Source organism: Macadamia integrifolia, chromosome 6 (assembly GCF_013358625.1).
Source record: "Macadamia integrifolia cultivar HAES 741 chromosome 6, SCU_Mint_v3, whole genome shotgun sequence".
NCBI classification, from domain to species: Eukaryota; Viridiplantae; Streptophyta; class Magnoliopsida; order Proteales; family Proteaceae; genus Macadamia; species Macadamia integrifolia.
Window position 1 is genome coordinate 40,822,904 of NC_056562.1, and position 18,861 is coordinate 40,841,764.

Below are 18,861 nucleotides of genomic sequence, written 5' to 3' on the forward strand. Positions count from 1 at the left end.
TTTGGGGTAGGGTTTACGGATTGGGTTTTAGGGTTTTGGATTTAGGGATGAAGGTTTTAGGGTTAGGAGTCTAACATTTAGTGTTTAGTGTTTAAGTTTTAGGATTTTGTGTTTTTAGGCTTTCGGATATAGGCTATATGGTTATGGGTTTATGGTTTAGAGTTTAGGGTTAAGGGTTTAGGGTTTAGGGTCTAAGGTTTTGGGTATGGGCTTTAGGCTTTCAGGTTTACGTTTTAGTGTTTAGGGTTTAGGGTTTAATTTTAAGGGATTAGGGTTTAGGTTAATGGTTTATGATTCAGGTTTTTGGGTTTAGGGTTAGGGTTTAGGGTTATGGGATTAGGGATTTGGGTTTACTGTTTAGTGTTTAGGGTTTAGGGTTTAGGGTTTAGTTTTAGGGTTTAGTGTTTTAGGTTTAGGGTTTTTGGTTAAGGATTAGGATTTTAGGGCTATGGTTTAGGGTTTAGGTTTTGGGGTTATGGGTTTTGTGTTTTGGGATTTGGGTTTAGAGTTTGGGGTCTTGGATTGTTCGTTTAGGGTTTAGGTTTTAGGGATTAGGGTTTTGGATTTTAGGAATAGGGTTTAGTGTTTACTGTTTAGGGTTTAGGGTGTTGGGTTAAGGGTTTTGGATTAGGGTTGAGGGATTAGGGTTTACAATTTAGAGTTTAGGGGTTAGGGTTTAGGATATAGTGTTCTGGGTTTCAGGCTTTTATGGTCTAGGTTTTTGGTTTTGGGTTTTTGTACTTAGGGTTTCGGGGTTAGGGTTTACGGTTTAGGCTTTAGGGTTTGGGGTTCTGGTTATAGGGCTTAAGGGTTCAAGCTTAGGGTTTAGAGTTTACGATTAAGGGTTTTAGGGTTTAAGGTTTGTTTTGTAGGGTTATGGGTTTAGGGTTTAGGGTTTAGGGTATAGGTTTTAGGGTTTAGGGTTTAGGGATTAGGCTTTTGGATTTGGGGTTGAAAGTATTGGGTTTAGGGTTTAGAGTCTTGGGTTCAGGGTTAAGGGCGTTGGTTTAAAGTTTAGGGTTTAGGGTTTTGTGTATAGGGTTCAAGCTTTAAGGCTTCCGGTTTATGATTAAACGTTTAGGTTTAGGGTTTACGATTTAGCGTTTTGGTTTAGGATTTAAGGTTTAGGGTTTAAGGCATGGGGTTTAAGGTTTAGGGATTAGGATTTTAGGTCGAGGGTTTAGGGATTAAGGTTTTAGGGTTTGGGGTTTAGGGTTTAGGGTTTAGGCTTTAGGTTTTAGGGTATAGGATTTAGGCTATGAGGTTATGGGTTTTGGGCTTTGGGTTTATTGTTTAGAGTTTAGGGTTAAGGGTCTAGTATGCAGGGTTTAGGTTTTAGGGTCTAAGGTTTTGGGTATAGGCTTTAGGCTTTTAGTTTTACGATTTAGTGTTTAGAGTTTAGGGTCTAAGTTTTAGAAATTATGGTTTAAGTTAATGGTTTATGGTTTTGGTTTTAGGGTTTAGGGTTAGGGTTTATGGTTATCGGCTTAGGGATTTGGGTTTAGGGTTTAGTGGTTAGAGTTTAGGGCTTAGGGTTTAGGGTTTTCGGTTTAAAGTTTAGGTTTAGGGTTTAGGGTTTTAGTTTAAGGATTAGGGTTTTAGGGTTTAGGGTTTAGGGTTTAGGTTTTAGAGTTTTGGGTTTAGGCTTTGGGGTCTTGGATTGTGAGTTTGGGGTTTAGATTTTAGGGATTAGGGTTTAGGATTTAAGGAATAGGGTTTAGGGTTTAAGGTCTAGTGTTTATGGATTAGGGCTTAGGGTTTTGGGCTTAGGGTTTGGGGTTTAGGGTCAAGGGTTTTGGGTTTGGGTTTTAGGGATTAAGATTTAGGATTTAAGGTCGAGAGTTTAGGGTATAAAATATTTAGGGTTTAGGGATTATGGTTTAGGGTTTAGGGTTTGGGGTTTGGGGTTTGGGGTTTGGGGTTTGGGGTTTGGGGTTTAGGGTAAAGAGTTAAGGGTAGATGTTCTAGGCTTTACGGTTTAGGATTTACTGTTTTGTGTTTAGGGTTGCGGGATTAGGAATTTGGGTTTAGATTTAGGCTTTACGGTTTAGAGAATAGGGTTTAGGCTTTAGAGTTTAAGGTTTAGGGTTTAGGGTTCTGGGTTTTTGGCTTTTTTGATTTAGGTTTTAGGTTGTTGGTTTTTTGGGCTTTGTGATTCGCCATTTAGGGTTTATGGTTTAGGTTTTAGGGTTTGGGGTTCTTATTATAGGGATTTAGGGTTTAGGCTTAAGGATTAGAGTTTACAATTTAGGGTTTTTGGGTTTAGGGTTTATGGTGTAGGGTTTTGGGTATAAGGTTTAGGTTTAGAGTTTAAGGTTGAGGGTTTAGGGATTAGGTTTTGGAGTTTCGGGTTTAGGATTTTGGGTTTAGGGTTTAGAGTTTAGGGTTTAGGGTTTAGAGTTTAGGGTTTAGGGTTTTGTGTATAGACTTTAGGCTTCAAGGTTTGCGGTTTACGATTTAAGGCTTAGGGTTTAGGGTTCAAGGCCTAGGGTTTGGGTTTAGGATTTAGGGTTCAGGGATTTGGGATTTGGGTTTGGGGTTTAGGGTTTAGGTTTTAGGGTTTAGGGTTTAGGGTTTTTGGTCTAGGGCTTAGGATTAAGGTTTTAGGGTTTAGGGTTTAGTGTTTAAGTTTTAGGGTTTAGGGTTTAGGCTTTAGGGTATAGGCTTTAGGCTATGAGCTTATGGGTTTAGAATTTTGGGTTTAGGGTTTTGAGTTTAGGATTAAGGTTTTAGTATGTAGGTTTTGTGTCTAAAGTTTTGGGTATAGGCTTTAGGCTTTCAGTTTACAGTTTAGGGTTTAGGGTTTAGTGTCTAAGTTTTACGGATTTCGGTTTAGATTAATGGTTTAAGGTTCAGGTTTTAGGGTTTAGGGTTGGGGTTTAGGGTTAAGGGTTTAGGGGTTTGGGTTGAGGGTTTAGGGTTTTGTGTGGATTTAGACTAAGGGTTTGGGTTTTAAGGTTTAGGGTTTAGGGTTTAGGGTTTAGGTTTTAGGGTTTATTGTTTAGGGTTTAGGATTTGAGGAATAGAGTTCAGGGTCTTTGTTTTAAGGTTTAGGGTTTAGGATTTAGGGTTTTTGGTTTAGGGTGTAGGTTTTACGGATTAGGATTTAGTATTTAAGGCCTAGGATTTAAGGTATAAGATTTAGGGTTTAGGGATTATGGTTTAGGGTTCAGGGTTTAGGGTTAGGGGTTTTGGGTTTAGGCTTTAAGGTTTTGGGATTACGGTTTAGGGTTTAGGTTTTACAGTTTAGAGTTTAGGATTTTGGGTTTTGGGTTAAGGGCTTAGGGTTTTGGGTTTCGGGTATAGGGTTTTGGGTTTCGGGTTCAGGGTTTAGGTTTTACGGTTAAGGGTTTACCGTTTTTGGTTTAGGCTTTAATTTTTAGGGGTTGTGGTTTTTGGTTTACTCTTAAGGGTTAGGGTTTTTTTGTTTAGGGTTTAGGGCTTTGGGTTTAGGCTTTGGGTTTAGGGTTTAGGGTTTGGTGTTTAGGGTTTTGGGTTAAGGGTCTTGGTTTAGGGTTTAGGGTTTAGGGTTTAGGGTTTAGGGTTTAGGGTTTAGGGTTTAAGGTTTAAGGTTTAGGCTTTAGGGTTTACGGTTTAAGGTTTAGGGCTTAGGATTTAGGGTATAGGGATTTAGGGCTTCTAGTTTAAGCTTAGGAGTTTGAGATTTCGGTTAAAGGGTTTTGGGTTTTGGGTTTTTGGTTTTGGGTTTTGGGTTTAGGGTTTAGGGTTTAGGGTTTAGGGTTTAGGGTTTAGTGTTTAAGGTTAGGGGTTTGGGATTTAGTGTCTAGGGTTTTGGGTTTTGGGCTTTCGGGTTTATGGTTTTGGGTTTTAAGATTTAGATTATGTGTTTTGTGTCTAAGGTTTAGGGTTAGGGGTTTAGGGTTATTGGTTTCTGGTTAAAGGTTTGGGGTTTAGTCTTTATTAGGGTTTAGGGTTTATGGCTTAATGATTAGGGATTTGGGCTTAGTGTTTTAGGTTTTTGGTTTTGTCGTTTGGGTTTTGGTTTGTGGGTTTAGGGTTTAAGGCTTAGAGTTTGTGGTATAGGGTTTACGGTTTGGGGTTTAGATTAAGTGTTTAGTGTCTAAGGTTTCAGGTTTGTGGTTTAGGATTGTGGGTTTTTGGTTAAAGCTTTGGGGTTTAGTCTTTAGGGTTTAGGGTTTAGGGCTTATGGTTTAATGATTAGGGATTTGGGCTTAGTGTTTTGGGTTTTGGGTTTGGTGTTTTGGGTTTTGGTTAACAGGTTTTGGGTTTAAGATTTAGAATTTATGCTTTAAGATTTAGGGTTTGGGGTTCAAGGCTTTGTCTTTAGGGTCTATGGTTTAGGATTTATGGTTTAGGGTTTAATGTATAGGGCTTTAGATTTTAGTCTTAGGATTATAGGGTTTAGGGATTAGAGGTTAAGGGTTTAGGGTTTAGGGTATAAGCTCTAGGGTTTATGGTTTAGGGATTAGGCTTTCAGGTTTAGGGTTTAGGGTTTAGGGTTTAGAGTTTTGGGTTAAGAGTTTAGAGTTTTGGGTTTAGCGTTTAGGGTGTATGGTTTAAGGTTTACGGTTTAGGGTTTTGGGTACAGGCTTTAGGCTTTTAGGTTTACGGTAAACTGTTTAAGGTTTACGGTAAACTGTTTAAGGTTTACGGTTTAGAGTTAGGGTTTATGGTTTGGTGTTTAGGATTTAGGGGTTAGGGTTTTGGGCTTAGGGTTTAGGGTTTAGGGTTTAGGGTATAGGCCTTGTAGTGTAGGCTTTAGGCTATGAGGTTATGGGTTTAGGGATTTGGGTTTAGTCGTCAGAATTTTGGGTTAAGATTTTAGTGTGCAGGGTTTAGGGTTTAGTGTTTTTTGGGTTTTAGGTATAGGCTTTAGTCTTTAAGGCTTAGGGTTCAAGGTTTAGGGTTTAGGGTTTTGGGTTTTGGATTTAGGGTATCGGGTTATGGGTCTAGGGTTTACGGTTTGGGGTTTACTGCTCTTGGTTTCGGCTTTTGGGGTTAGGGTTTAGGGGTAGGGTTTTGGGGTTAAGGGTTTCAGGCTGAGGTTTTAGGGTTTAGGGTTTTGGGTTTAGGGTTTTGGGATTAGGGTTTTGTGTTTTGGGTTTAGGATTTAGGGTTTTGGGTTTAGGGTTTAGCGTTTATGGTCTAGGGTCTAGGGTTTAGAGTTTAGGGATTATTGTTTAGGTTTTATGGTTTTCGGTTTGGGGTTTGGGGTTTAGGGTTTAGGGATTAGGGTCTTAGGGTTTAAGATTTAGGGTTTAGGGTCTAGGGTCTTGGGTTTACGGTTTAGGGCTTAGGTTTTAGGTTTTAGGTATTACAATTAGGTATAGGGTTTAAGGTTTGAGGTTTAGGGACTAGGGATTTGGGTTTTGGGTTTTGAGTTTAGGCATTAGGGTTTGGGGTTTAGGGTTATGGGAATAGTGTCTTAGGGTTTAGGGTTTAGGGTACAGGTTTTAGGGATTAGGGTTTAGAATTTAAGGTGTGGTGTTTATGGTTTGAGGTTTAGGGATTAGGGTTTAGGGATTAGGGTTTAGGGTTTAGGGTTAAGAATTTGTGGTTTAGGCTTTTAGGTTTTGGAATTATTGTTTTACGTTTTTAGGTCTAGGCTGTTGGGTTTAGGATTTAAGGATTAGGGTTTTGTGATTAGAGTTTAGATTCTAAGGTTTAGGGTTTGGGGTTTAGTGTTTAGCATTTACGGTTTAGTGTTAAGGGTTTGTGGTTTAGGTTTTAGGGAATAGGGTTAACAATTTAGGGTATTATGGTCTAGGGTATAGGGTTTAGGGTTTAGGACTTAATGGAACAGGGCTTTACAGTTTCGGGCTTAGGATTAGGGGTTTGGGATTTCGGGTCTAGGGTTTAGGGTTTTTAGGTATAAGGTGTAGGGCTTATGGTTGACAGTTTAGGGTCTAGAATTTAGGATTTAGGGTTTAATGATTAGTGTTCATTTTTTCGGGTTTAGAGTATATGGTTTAGAATTTAGGGTATAGGGCTTTAGGGTAAATGGTTTAGGGTTAGGGGTTTAGAGATTAGGGTTTAGGGTTTAGAGTATTAGGGTTTACGGTGTACGGTTTAGGGTTTTGGGATTAGGTTTTTATCCTAGGGTATAGACTTTAGGCTTTAAGGTTTATGGTCTTAGATATAGCTTTTAGGGTTTAGGGTTAAGGTTTGGGGTTAGGGGTTTGGGATTTTGGGTCTAGGGTTTAGGATTTTTAGCTATAAGTTTCAGGGCTTAGGGTTGACAGTTTAGGGTTTAGAATTTAGGATTTAGGGTTTAGTGATTAGACCCTAAGGTTTAGGTTTTTGGGCATTGGTCTTTAGGGTTTTAGATTTAGGGTTAGGGGTTTAGGGTGTAGGGATTAGGGTTTAGGGTTTAGGTTATCAGGGTCTAGGGTGTTGGGTTTAGGGTTTAGGGATTAGGGTTTTATCTTAGGCTATAGGCTTTAGGCTTTAAGGCTTAGGGCCTTAGATTTAGCTTTTAGGGTTTAGGTTTAAGGTATTTGGGTTTAGGGTTATGGTTTAAGGTTCATGGTGTAGGGTTTTAAGATTTGAGTTTGGGGTTTAAGATTTACGATTTAGGGATTTGGCTTAGTTTATTGGGTTTAGGGTTAATGGTCTAGGGTTCAGGTTTTTGGGTTTAGGATTTAGGGTTTAAATTTTCTAGTTTAGGGTTTTGGGTGTAGGGTTTTGGGTTTATGGTTTTGGGTTTAGGGTTAGGGGTGGAGGTTTTAGGCTTTAAGGTGTAGGGTTTATTGTCTCTGGTTCAGGTTTAGGGTATAGGTTTGTGGAATTAGGGTTTGGGGTTTACCGTTTTAAGTTTAAGGTTTAGGGTCTAGGGTTCTGGGTTTTAGGCTTTTATGGTTTAGGATTTTGGTTTTGGGTTTTTGGGTTTAAGGATTAGGGATTTAGGGTTTACGATTTAGGGCATAGGAAATTAGGGTTTAGGGTTTAGGGTTTAGGGTTTAGATTATAGGGCTTTAGCGTTTAGTCTTAAGATTTTAGGGTTTTGGGATTAGAGTTTAAGGTTTAGTGTTTGTGGTGTAAAGTTTTGAGTTAAGGGTTTTGGATTTAGGGTATAAGCTTTAGGGTTTAAGGTTTAGGGGTTAATAGGCTTTGGGGTTTAGGGTTTAGGTTTAGGGTTTTGAGTTAGTGTTTTTGGTTTAGGGTTTAGAGATTAGGTTGTAGGTTTTAGGGTTTTGGGTACAGGCTTTAGGCTTTAAGGTTTACGGTTAACTATTTTTGGCTCGGGGTTTAGGGTTGAGGGTTTGGTGACTAGGATTTAGGGTTTGGGATTTAGATTTTATGGTTTATGGTTTAAGTTTTAGGGTTTAGGGTTTAGGCTTTAGGCTATGAGGTTTAGGATTTAGGGTTTTGGGTTTAGAGTTTAGGGTTAGGGTTTTAGTGTGTAGGGTTTTAGGGTTTATGCTTTTGGGTTTTGGGTAAGGGCTTTATGTTTAAGGTTTAGTGTTTAGGGTTTAGGGATTATTGTTTTGGGTTTTGGATTTTGGGTTTAGGGTTTAGGGTTTAGGGTTTAGGGATTATGGTTTTTTTTGTTTTGGATTTAGGGTTTAGGGTTTGGGGTTTAGTGTTTAGAGTTTTGGATTCAGGCTTTTGGTTTTGGGGGTTTTGGGATTAGGGTTCTCGGGTTTGGGATTTAAGTTTTAGGCTTTAGAATTTAGGGTTTAGGGTATAGTGTATAGGGTTTTGGTTCTATGGTTTACAGTTTAGGTTTTATTTTTTAATGTTTTGGGTTTTGGGGTTAGGGTTTAGGGAGTAGGGGTTTGGGTTTTGGGTTTCAGGCTTAGGTTTTAGGGTTTTAGGTTTAGTTTAAGGTTTAGGATTTAGGGTTTAGGGTTTAGGGTTTAGGCTGTAGGGTGTGGGGTTTTGGGGTTAGGGTTTAGTGTTTAGGGTCTATGATTTAGGGTTTTGTGTTTAGGGTTTAGTGTTTGTGGTTTATGGTTTATGGTTTAGGGTTTATCGATTTGGGTCTTAGGGTTAAGGGTTTAGAGTTTAGGGTCTAGGGTTTAGGGTTTAGGGATTATGGTTTTGCGTTTTGGATTTAGGGTTTAGGGTTTAGGTTTTGGGGTTTAGTGTTTAGAATTTTAGGGTCAAGTTTTTGGTTTTGGGGGTTTCGAGATTAGGGTTCTCGGGTTTGGGTTTTATGTTTTAGGGTTTTGGGTTTAGAATTTAGGGATTCAGGTATATTGTATAGGGTATAGGGTATAGGGTTTTGGGTCTATGGTTTATAGTTTAGGGTTTATTTTTTTAGTTTTCGGGTTTCGGGGTTAGGGTTTAGGGACTAGGGGTTAAGGTATAGGGTTTCAAGCTTAGGTTTTAGGGTTTTTGGTTTAGTTTAAGGATTAAGGTTTAGGGTTTAGGGTTTACAGTTTTTGGATTAGGGTATAGTTTTTAGGGTTTTGTGTTTAGGGTTTAGGGATTATGGTTTATAGTTTATGGTTTATGGTTTATGGTTTATGGTTTATGGTTTCGGGTTTGGAGTGTGGGATTTAGTGTTTACCGATTCAGGTCATATGATTTAGTGTTTAGTGTTTACAGCCTTGGGTTTCAGGTTTAGGTTTTATGGTTTAGAGTTTAGGTTAAAGTTTGGGGTTGAGGGTTTAGGGTTTTGGGGTTATGGTTTAGTGTTTAAGGTTATGGATTTAGGGTTTTGGGTTTAGGATTTAGGGTTTATGGTTTATGGTTTAGGGTTTAGGGTTTAGGGTTTAGTGTTTAGGGATTAGTGTTTAGGATTTAAGGTTTAGGGTTTGGGTTTGGGATTTAGTGTTTACCGATTAGAGTCTTAGGGTTTAGTGTTTAGTGTTTAGGGTCTAGGGCTTAGGATTAAGGGTTTAGGTTTTAGGGATTACAGTTAGGTCTTGGGTTTAAGGTTTGAGGTTTAGGGTTTAGGGTTTAGGGATTTGGTTTAGGGTTTAGAGTTAAGGGTTTCGGGTTTGGGCTTTAGGGTTTGGGGATTAGTGTGTTAGGCTTTAGGGTTTAGGGTATAGGTTTTTGGGATTAGTGTTGAGAATGTTACGTGTGGGGTTTAATGTTTATGGTTTCGGGTTTAGGGATTAGGGCTTAGTGTTTAGGATTAATGGTTTGTGGTTTAGGCTTTTGGGTTTTGGGATTATTGTTTGGGTTTAGGCTTTACATTTTTGGGTTTAGGGTGTTGGGTTTAGGATTTAAGGATTAGGGTTTTGTGATTAGTGTTTAGGGTCTACGGTTTAGGGTTTGGGATTTAGGGTTTGGGGTTTAGGGTTAGGGGTTTAGGGTTTAGAGATTAGGGCATACAGTTTAGGGTATTAGGGTCTAGGGTGTAGGGTTTAGGGCTTAGGGTTTAGGGTTTGAGCTTAGTGTATAGGCTTAAGGGTTTCAAGTTTAGTGATTTGGATTTAGGGTTTAGCGTTTAGGGTTTAGGGTTATGGTCTAGGGTTTGGGGTTTAGGATTTAGGGATTTAGGCATAGTGTTTTGGGTTTATGGTAAATGGTTTAGCGTTCAAGTTTTAGGGTTTAGGTTTTAGGGTTTAGTGTTTAGGGTTTAGGGTTTTAGGGTTTATGGTTTTGGGTTTAGAGTTTAGGGTTTTGGGTTTTGCGTTTAGGGTTTAGTATTTATGGTATAGGGTTTAGGACTTAAGGGTTATAGGGCTTTACAGTTTTGGGCTAAGGGTTAGGGGTTTGGGATTTCGGGTCCAGGGTTTAGGGTCTTTAGGTATAAGGTTTAGGGTTTAGGGTTTAGAATCTAGGATTTAGGCTATGTTTGGTAGCCAATAAAAGAAAAGAAAAGAAAAAAGTACACATTTTGTACTTTTTTTCTTTGGGTTAAGAATTTTTCTTTGCAATTGGTATGTCTTCACCCAAGAGTAGATTTCCCTTTTCAAATTCAAAATCACTTTTGGGAATTGTGAAGTTTTCTTTTGCTCCCCCAAAAAATTTCTTGCTATAAACATAAGAAAACATGAGTAAATATGAAAACATAATAAGACAAAAAATGAATGAATACCTAATGATTTCCTATGTGTCTATCTCTCTCTCAAAATTCAAAATTTTTTGAATTTTTTTCTTTTCTTTTCTTTTCTTCTCTTGGTAACCAAAACATACATAATCTTTTTATTTTCTTATCATTTCTTTTCTTTTCTTTTCTAGATTATCTTCTCTCTTCTTTTCTTCTCTTGGCTACCAACACAGCCTTAGTGTTTAGTGATTAGAGTTTAGTGTTTAGGGTTTACAGTATATGGATTAGAATTTAAGGTATAGGGTTGTGGGGTTTAGGGTTTAGTTTTAGGGGTTTAGGGTTTAGGATTTAGGGTTTAGGGATTAGGTTTTGATCTTAGGGTATAGGCTTTAAGCTTTAAGGTTAGGGTCTTGGATTTAAGGGTTAGGGTTTAGGGTTTAGGGTTTAGGGTTTAGGGTTTAGGGTTAAGGTATTTGGGTTTAAAGTTATGGTTTAGGATTTAAGGTTTAGGGTTTAAGATTTGGGTTTGGGGTTTAGGATTTACGGTTTACGAATTTGGGCCTAGTGTTTTGGGTTTAGGTTTAATGGTTTAGGGTTCAGGTTTTTGGGTTTTGGTTTTAGGGTTTAGTGTTTCTGGTTTAGGGTTTGGGTTTAGGGTTTAGCGCTTAGGGTTTAGGGTTTAGGGTTTAAGGTTTTGGGTTTAGGGTTAGGGGTCGAGGGTTTAGGCTTTATGGAGTAGGGTTAGTGTTTCTAGTTCAGGTAAAGGGTTTAGGGTTGAGGGATTAGGGTTTAGGGTTTAGGCTTTAGGGTTTAGTGTTTAAGGTTTACGGTTTCGAGTTTATGGATTAGGGTCTCGGGTTCTTGGTCTTAGGCTTTTATGGTTTAGGTTTTTGGTTTTGGGTTTTTGGGTTTAGGGATTAGGGTTTTATGGTTTACGATTTATGGCTTAGGGATTTAGGGTTTAGGGTTTAGGATTTATGGTTTAAGTTGTAGGGCTTTAGGGTTTACGCTTAGGATTTTAGGCTTTGGGGATTAGAGTTTAAGGTTTAAGGTTTTAGGGTTTAGTGTTTGTAGTGTAGGGTTTTGGGTTAAGGGTTTAGGGTTTAGGGTATAAGCTCTAGGGTTTATGGTTTAGGGATTAGGCTTTTGGGTTTAGGGTTTAGGGTTTTGAGTTTTGAGTTAAGAGTTTAGAGTTTGGGGTTTAGCGTTTAGGGTGTATGGTTTAAGGTTAACAGTTTAGGGTTTTGTGTACAGGCTTTAGGCTTTTAGGTTTATGGTTAATTGTTTAAGGTTTAGGGTTTAGAGTGAGGGTTTAGGGTTTGGTGTTTAGGATTTAGGTGTTAGGGTTTTGGGCTTAGGGTTTAGGGTTTAGGGCTTAGGGTTTAGGGTTTAGGGTTTAGGGTTTAGGGTTTAGGGTTTAGGGTTTAGGGTTTTATGGATTGGGGTTCTAGGGTTTGGGGTTTAGGGTTTATGATATTCGGTTAAGTTTCAGGGTTTAGGGTTTAGGCCTTGTAGTGTAGGCTTAAGGCTATGGGGTTATGGGTTTAGGGATTTGGGTTTGGTAGTCAGAATTTTAGGTTAAGATTTTAGTGTGCAGGGTTTAGGGTTTAGGGTTTTTTGGGTTTTGGGTTTTGGCTTTAGTCTTTAAGGTTTAGGGTTCAAGGTTTAGGGTTTAGGGTTTAGGGTTTTGGGTTTCGGATTTAGGGTATAGGGTTATGGGTCTAGGGTTTACGGTTTGGGGTTTACTATTCTTGGTTTCCGCTGTTGGGGTTAGGGTTTAGGGGGTAGGGTTTTGGGGTTAAGGGTTTCAGGCTGAGGTTTTAGGGTTTATGGTTTTGGTTATGGTTTAGGGTTTTGGGATTAGGGTTTTGTGTTTAGGGTTTAGGATTTGTACAGGTTTTAGGGATTAGGGTTTAGAATTTAAGGTGTGGTGTTTATGGTCTGAAGTTTAGGGCTTAGGGTTTAGGGATTAGAGTTTAGGGTTTAGGGTTAAGGATTTGTGGTTTAGGCTTTTAGGTTTTGGAATTATTGTTTTACGTTTTTAGGTCTAGGCTGTTGGGTTTACGATTTAAGGATTAGGGTTTTGTGATTAGAGTTTAGATTCTAAGGTTTAGGGTTTGGGGTTTAGTGTTTAGCATTTACGGTTTAGTGTTAAGGGTTAGGGGTTTAGGGTTTAGGGAATAGGGTTAAAAATTTAGGGTATTATGGTCTAGGGTCTAGGGTTTAGGGTTTGAGCTTAGTGTATAGGCTTATGGCTTTCAAGTTTATGGACTTGGATTTAGGGTTTAAGGTTTAGGGTTTATGGTCTAGGGTTTGGGGTTTTTGATTTAGGGATTTGGGCTTAGTGATTCGGGTTTTTGGTTAATGGTTTAGGATTCAGGTTTTAAGGTTAAGGTTTTAGGGTATAGGGTTTTAGGGTTTATGATTTAGGGTTTAGCGTTTAGGGTTTAGGGTTTTGTGTTTAGGGATTAGAATTTATGGTATAGGGGTTTAGGAGTTAGGGGATCTAGGGCTTTACAGTTTCGGGCTTAGGGTTAGGGGTTTGGGATTTCGGGTCTAGGGTTTGGGGTTTTTAGGTATATGGTTTGGGGCTTAGGGTTGATGGTTTGTAATGTAGGGTTTAGGGTTTAAGTTTTAGTGTTTGGGGTTTAGGGTTTAGGGATTAGGCTTTGGTGTTTTGGGTTTCTGGTTTAGGGCTTTTGGGTTTTTGGTACAGGCTTTATGCTTTAAGGATTAGGCTTTAAGGTTTATGGTTTAACATTTAGAATTTTGGATTTGGGGTTTTGTGTTGAGGATTTACGGTAGGGTTTTAGGGTTTGTGGTTTAGGTTTTATGGTTTTCGGTTTAAGTTTTACAGTTTGGTGTTTAGGCTTTAGCATTTAGGGTTTATAGTTTATGGTATAGGCGTTTAGGACTTAATGGATATAGGGCTTTACAGTTTCGGGCTTAGGATTAGGGGTTTGGGATTTCAGGTCTAGGGTTTAGGGTTTTTAGGTATAAGGTATAGGGCTTATGGTTGACAGTTTAGGGTCTAGAATTTAGGATTTAGGGTTTAATGATTAGTGTTCATTGTTTCGGGTTTAGAGTATATGGTTTAGAATTTAGGGTATAGGGCTCTAGGGTAAATGGTTTAGGGTTAGGGGTTTAGAGATTAGGGTTTAGGGTTTAGAGTATTAGGGTTTACGGTGTAGGGTTTAGGGTTTTGGGATTAGGTTTTTATACTAGGGTATAGACTTTAGGCTTTAAGGTTTAAGGTCTTGGATATAGCTTTTAGGCTTTAGGGTTAAGGTTTGGGGTTAGGGGTTTGGGATTTCGGGTCTAGGGTTTAGGATTTTTAGTTATAAGTTTCAGGGTTTAGGGTTGACAGTTTAGGGTTTAGAATTTAGGATTTAGGGTTTAGTGATTAGACCCTAAGGTTTAGGTTTTAGGGTATTGGTCTTTAGGGTTTTAGATTTAGGGTTAGGGGTTTAGGGTGTAGGGATTAGGGTTTAGGGTTTAGTGTATCAGGGTCTAGGGTGTTGGGTTTAGGGTTTAGGGATTAGGGTTTTATCTTAGGGTATAGGCTTTAGGCTTTAAGGGTTAGGGCCTTAGATTTAGCTTTTAGCGTTTAGGTTTAAGGTATTTGGGTTTAGGGTTATGGTTTAAGGTTCATGGTGTAGGGTTTAAGATTTGAGTTTGGGGTTTAGGATTTACGATTTAGGGATTTGGCTTAGTTTATTGGGTTAAGGGTTAATGGTCTAGGGTTCAGGTTTTTGGGTTTAGGATTTAGGGTTTAAATTTTCTAGTTTAGGGTTTTGGGTGTAGGGTTTTTGGTTTATGGTTTTGGGTTTAGGGTTAGGGGTGGAGGTTTTAGGCTTTAAGGTGTAGGGTTTGTTGTTTCTGGTTCAGGTTTAGGGTTTAGGTTTATGGAATTAGGGTTTGGGGTTTACGGTTTTGAGTTTAAGGTTTAGGGTCTAGGGTTCTGGGTTTTAGGCTTTTATGGTTTAGGATTTTGGTTTTGGGTTTATGGGTTTAGGGATTAGGGATTTAGGGTTTACGATTTAGGGCTTAGGAAATTAGGGTTTAGGGTTTAGATTATAGGGCTTTAGCGTTTAGTCTTAAGATTTTAGGCTTTTGGGATTAGAGTTTAAGGTTTAGTGTTTGTGGTGTAAAGTTTTGAGTTAAGGGTTTTGGATTTAGGGTATAAGCTTTAGGGTTTAAGGTTTAGGGATTAATAGGCTTTGGGGTTTAGGGTTTAGGTTTAGGGTTTTGAGTTAGTGTTTTTGGTTTAGGGTTTAGAGATTAGGTTGTAGGTTTTAGGGTTTTGGGTACAGGCTTTAGGCTTTAAGGTTTACGGTTAACTATTTTAGGCTTGGGGTTTAGGGTTGAGGGTTTGGTGATTAGGATTTAGGGTTTGGGGTTTCGAGGTTAGGGTTTAGGGTTGAGGGTTTAGGGTTTTGGATTTAGGGTTTGGGATTTAGATTTTATGGTTTAGGGTTTAAGTTTTAGGGTTTAGGGTTTAGGCTTTAGGGTATAGGCTTTAGGCTATGAGGTTTAGGATTTAGGGTTTTGGGTTTAGAGTTTAGGGTTAGGGTTTTAGTGTGTAGGGTTTTAGGGTTTATGCTTTTGGGTTTTGGGTAAGGGCTTTATGTTTAAGGTTTAGTGTATAGGGTTTAGGGATTATTGTTTTGGGTTTTGGATTTTGGGTTTAGGGTTTAGGGTTTAGGGTTTAGGGTTTAGGGTTTAGGGATTATGGTTTTTTGTTTTGGATTTTGGGTTTAGGGTTTGGGATTTAGTGTTTAGAGTTTTGGATTCAGGTTTTTGGTTTTGGGAGTTTCGGGATTAGGGTTCTCGGGTTTGGGATTTAAGTTTTAGGATTTAGAATTTAGGGTTTAGGGTATAGTGTATAGGGTTTTGGTTCAATGGTTTACAGCTTAGGTTTTATTTTTTTATGTTTTGGGTTTTGGGGTTAGGGTTTATGGAGTAGGGGTTTGGGTTTAGGGTTTTAGGCTTAGGTTTTAAGGTTTTGGGTTTAGTTTAAGGTTTAGGATTTAGGGTTTTGGGATTGTGGTTTAGTGTTTAAGGTTATGGATTTAGGGTTTTGGGTTTAGGGTTTAGGGTTTAGGGTGTAGGGTGTAGGGTTTTGGGGTTAGGGTTTAGTGTTTAGGGTTTTGGATTTAGGGTTTTGTGTTTAGGGTTTAGTGTTTGTGGTTTATGGTTTATGGTTTAGGGTTTATTGATTTGGGTCTTAGGGTTAAGGGTTTAGAGTTTAGGGTCTAGGGTTTAGGGTTTAGGGATTATGGTTTTGTGTTTTGGATTAAGGGTTTAGGGTTTAGGTTTTGGGGTTTAGCATTTAGAATTTTGAGGTCAAGTTTTTGGTTTTGGGGGTTTCAAGATTAGGGTTCTCGGGTTTGGGTTTTATGTTTTAGGGTTTTGGGTTTAGGCTTTAGGGTTTCGGGTATAGGGTATAGGGTATAGGGTATAGGGTATAGGGTATAGGGTTAGGCTTTTGGGTCTATGGTTTATAGTTTAGGGTTTATTTTTTTAGGTTTCGGGTTTTGAGGTTAGGGTTTAGGGACTAGGGGTTAAGGTTTAGGGTTTCGGGCTTAGGTTTTAGGGGTTTTGGTTTAGTTTAAGGACTAAGGTTTAGGGTTTAGGGTTTACAGTTTTTGGATTAGGGTATAGTGTTTAGGGTTTTGGATTTAGGGTTTTGTGTTTAGGGTTTAGGTTTATGGTTTATAGTTTATGGTTTATGGTTTATGGTTTAGGGTTTGGGGTGTGGGATTTAGTGTTTACCGATTCAAGTCATATGATTTAGTGTTTAGTGTTTACAGCCTTGGGTTACAGGTTTAGGTTTTATGGTTTAGGGTTTAGGTTAAAGTTTGGGGTTTAGGGTTTAGGGTTTCCGGATTATGGATTAGTGTTTAAGGTTATGGATTTAGGGTTTTGGGTTTAGGATTTAGGGTTTATGGTTTATGGTTTAGGGTTTAGGGTTTAGGGTTTAGTGTTTAGGGATTAGTGTTTAGGATTTAAGGTTTAGGGTTTGGGTTTGGGATTTAGTGTTTACCGATTAGAGTCTTAGGGTTTAGTGTTTAGTGTTTAGGGTCTAGGGTTTAGGATTAAGGGTTTAGGTTTTAGGGATTACAGTTAGGTCTTGGGTTTAAGGTTTGAGGTTTAGGGTTTAGGGTTTAGGGATTTGGTTTAGGGTACAGAGTTAAGGGTTTCGGGTTTGGTCTTTAGGGTTTGGGGATTAGTGTGTTAGGCTTTAGGGTTTAGGGTACAGGTTTTTGGGATTAGTGTTTAGAATGTTAGGTGTGGGGTTTTATGTTTATGGTTTCGGGTTTAGGGATTAGGGTTTAGTGTTTAGGATTAATGGTTTGTGGCTTAGGCTTTTGGGTTTTGGGATTATTGTTTGGGTTTAGGCTTTACATTTTTGGGTCTAGGGTGTTGGGTTTAGGATTTAAGGATTAGGGTTTTGTGATTAGTGTTTAGGGTCTACGGTTTAGGGTTTGGGATTTAGGGTTTGGGGTTTAGGGTTAGGGGTTTAGGGTATAGAGATTAGGGCATACAGTTTAGGGTATTAGGGTCTAGGGTGTAGGGTTTAGGGCTTAGGATTTAGGGTTTGTGCTTAGTGTATAGGCTTAAGGGTTTCAAGTTAAGTGATTTGGATTTAGGGTTTAGCGTTTAGGGTTTAGGGTTATGGTCTAGGGTTTGGGGTTTAGGATTTAGGGATTTAGGCATAGTGTTTTGGGTTTATGGTAAATGGTTTAGCGTTCAAGTTTTAGGGTTTAGGTTTTAGGGTTTAGTGTTTAGGGTTTAGGGTTTTAGGGTTTATGGTTTTGGGTTTAGAGTTTAGGGTTTTGGGTTTTGCGTTGAGGGTTTAGTATTTATGGTATAGGGTTTAGGACTTAAGGGTTATAGGGATTTACAGTTTTGGGCTAAGGGTTAGGGGTTTGGGATTTCGGGTCTAGGGTTTAGGGTCTTTAGGTATAAGGTTTACGGTTTAGGGTTGACGGTTTAGGGTTTAGGGTTTAGAATCTAGGATTTAGGCTATGTTTGGTAGCCAATAAAAGAAAAGAAAAGAAAAAAGTACACATTTTGTACTTTTTTTCTTTGGGTTAAGAATTTTTCTTTGCAATTGGTATGTCTTCACCCAAGAGTAGATTCCCCTTTTCAAATTCAAAATCACTTTTGGGAATTGTGAAATTTTCTTTTGCTCCCCCAAAAAATTTCTTGCCATAAACATAAGAAAACATGAGTAAATATAAAAACATAATAAGACAAAAAATGAATGATTACCTAATGATTTCCTATGTGTCTATCTCTCTCTCAAAATTCAAAATTTTTTGAATTTTTTTCTTTTCTTTTCTTTTCTTCTCTTGGTAACCAAAACATACATAATCTTTTTATTTTCTTATCATTTCTTTTCTTTTCTTTTCTAGATTATCTTTTCTCTTCTTTTCTTCTCTTGGCTACCAACACAACCTTAGTGTTTAGTGATTAGAGTTTAGTGTTTAGCGTTTACAGTATATGGATTAGAATTTAAGGTATAGGGTTGTGGGGTTTAGGGTTTAGTTTTTGGGGTTTAGGGTTTAGCTATTAAAGCTTAGGGTTTAGGGTTTAGGATTTAGGGTTTAGGGATTAGGTTTTGATCTTAGGGTATAGGCTTTAAGCTTTAAGGTTAGGGTCTTGGATTTAAGGGTTAGGGTTTAGGGTTTAGGGTTAAGGTATTTGGGTTTAGGGTTATGGTTTAGGATTTAAGGTTTAGGTTTAAGATTTGGGTTTGGGGTTTAGGATTTATGGTTTACGAATTTGGGCCTAGTGTTTTGGGTTTAGGTTTAATGGATTAGGGTTCAGGTTTTTGGGTTTTGGTTTTAGGGTTTAGTGTTTCTGGTTTAGGGTTTGGGTTTAGGGTTTAGCATTTAGGGTTTAGGGTTTAGGGTTTAAGGTTTTCGGTTTAGGGTTAGGGGTCGAGGGTTTAGGCTTTATGGAGTAGGGTTACTGTTTCTGGTTCAGGTAAAGGGTTTGGGGTTGAGGGATTAGGGTTTAGGGTTTAGGGTTTAGGGTTTAGGGTTTAGTGTTTAAGGTTTACGGTTTCGAGTTTATGGATTAGGGTCTTGGGTTCTTGGTCTTAGGCTTTTATGGTTTAGGTTTTTGGTTTTGGGTTTTGGGTTTAGGGATTAGGGTTTTATGGTTTACGATTTATGGCTTAGGGATTTAGGGTTTAGGGTTTAGGATTTATGGTTTAAGTTGTAGGGCTTTAAGGTTTACGCTTAGGATTTTAGGCATTAGGGATTAGACTTTAAGGTTTAGGGTTTTAGGGTTTAGTGTTTGTAGTGTAGGGTTTTGGGTTAAGGGTTTAGGGTTTAGGGTATAAGCTCTAGGGTTTATGGTTTAGGGATTAGGCTTTTGGGTTTAGGGTTTAGGGTTTAGAGTTTTGGGTTAAGAGTTTAGATTTTGGGGTTTAGTGTTTAGCGTGTATGGTTTAAGGTTAACGGTTTAGGGTTTTGTGTACAGGCTTTAGGCTTTTAGGTTTACGGTTAACTATTTAAGGTTTTTGGTTTAGAGTTAGGGTTTAGGGTTTGGTGTTTAGGATTTAGGGGTTAGGGTTTTGGGCTTAGGGTTTAGGGTTTAGGGCTTAGGGTTTAGGCTTTAGGGTTTAGGGTTTAGGGTTTAGGGTTTTGGGTAGAGGTTTTAGGGATTGGGATTCTAGGGTTTGGGGTTTAGGGTTTATGATATTCGGTTAAGTTTTAGGGTTTAGGGTTTAGGCCTTGTAGTGTAGGCTTTAGGCTATGAGGTTATGGGCTTGGGGATTTGGGTTTAGTCGTCAGAATTTTGGGTTAAGATTTTAGTGTGCAAGGTTTAGGGTTTTTAGGGTTTAGGGTTCAAGGTTTAGGGTTCAAGGTTTAGGGTTTAGGGTTTAGGGTTTTGGGTTTCGGATTTAGGGCTTA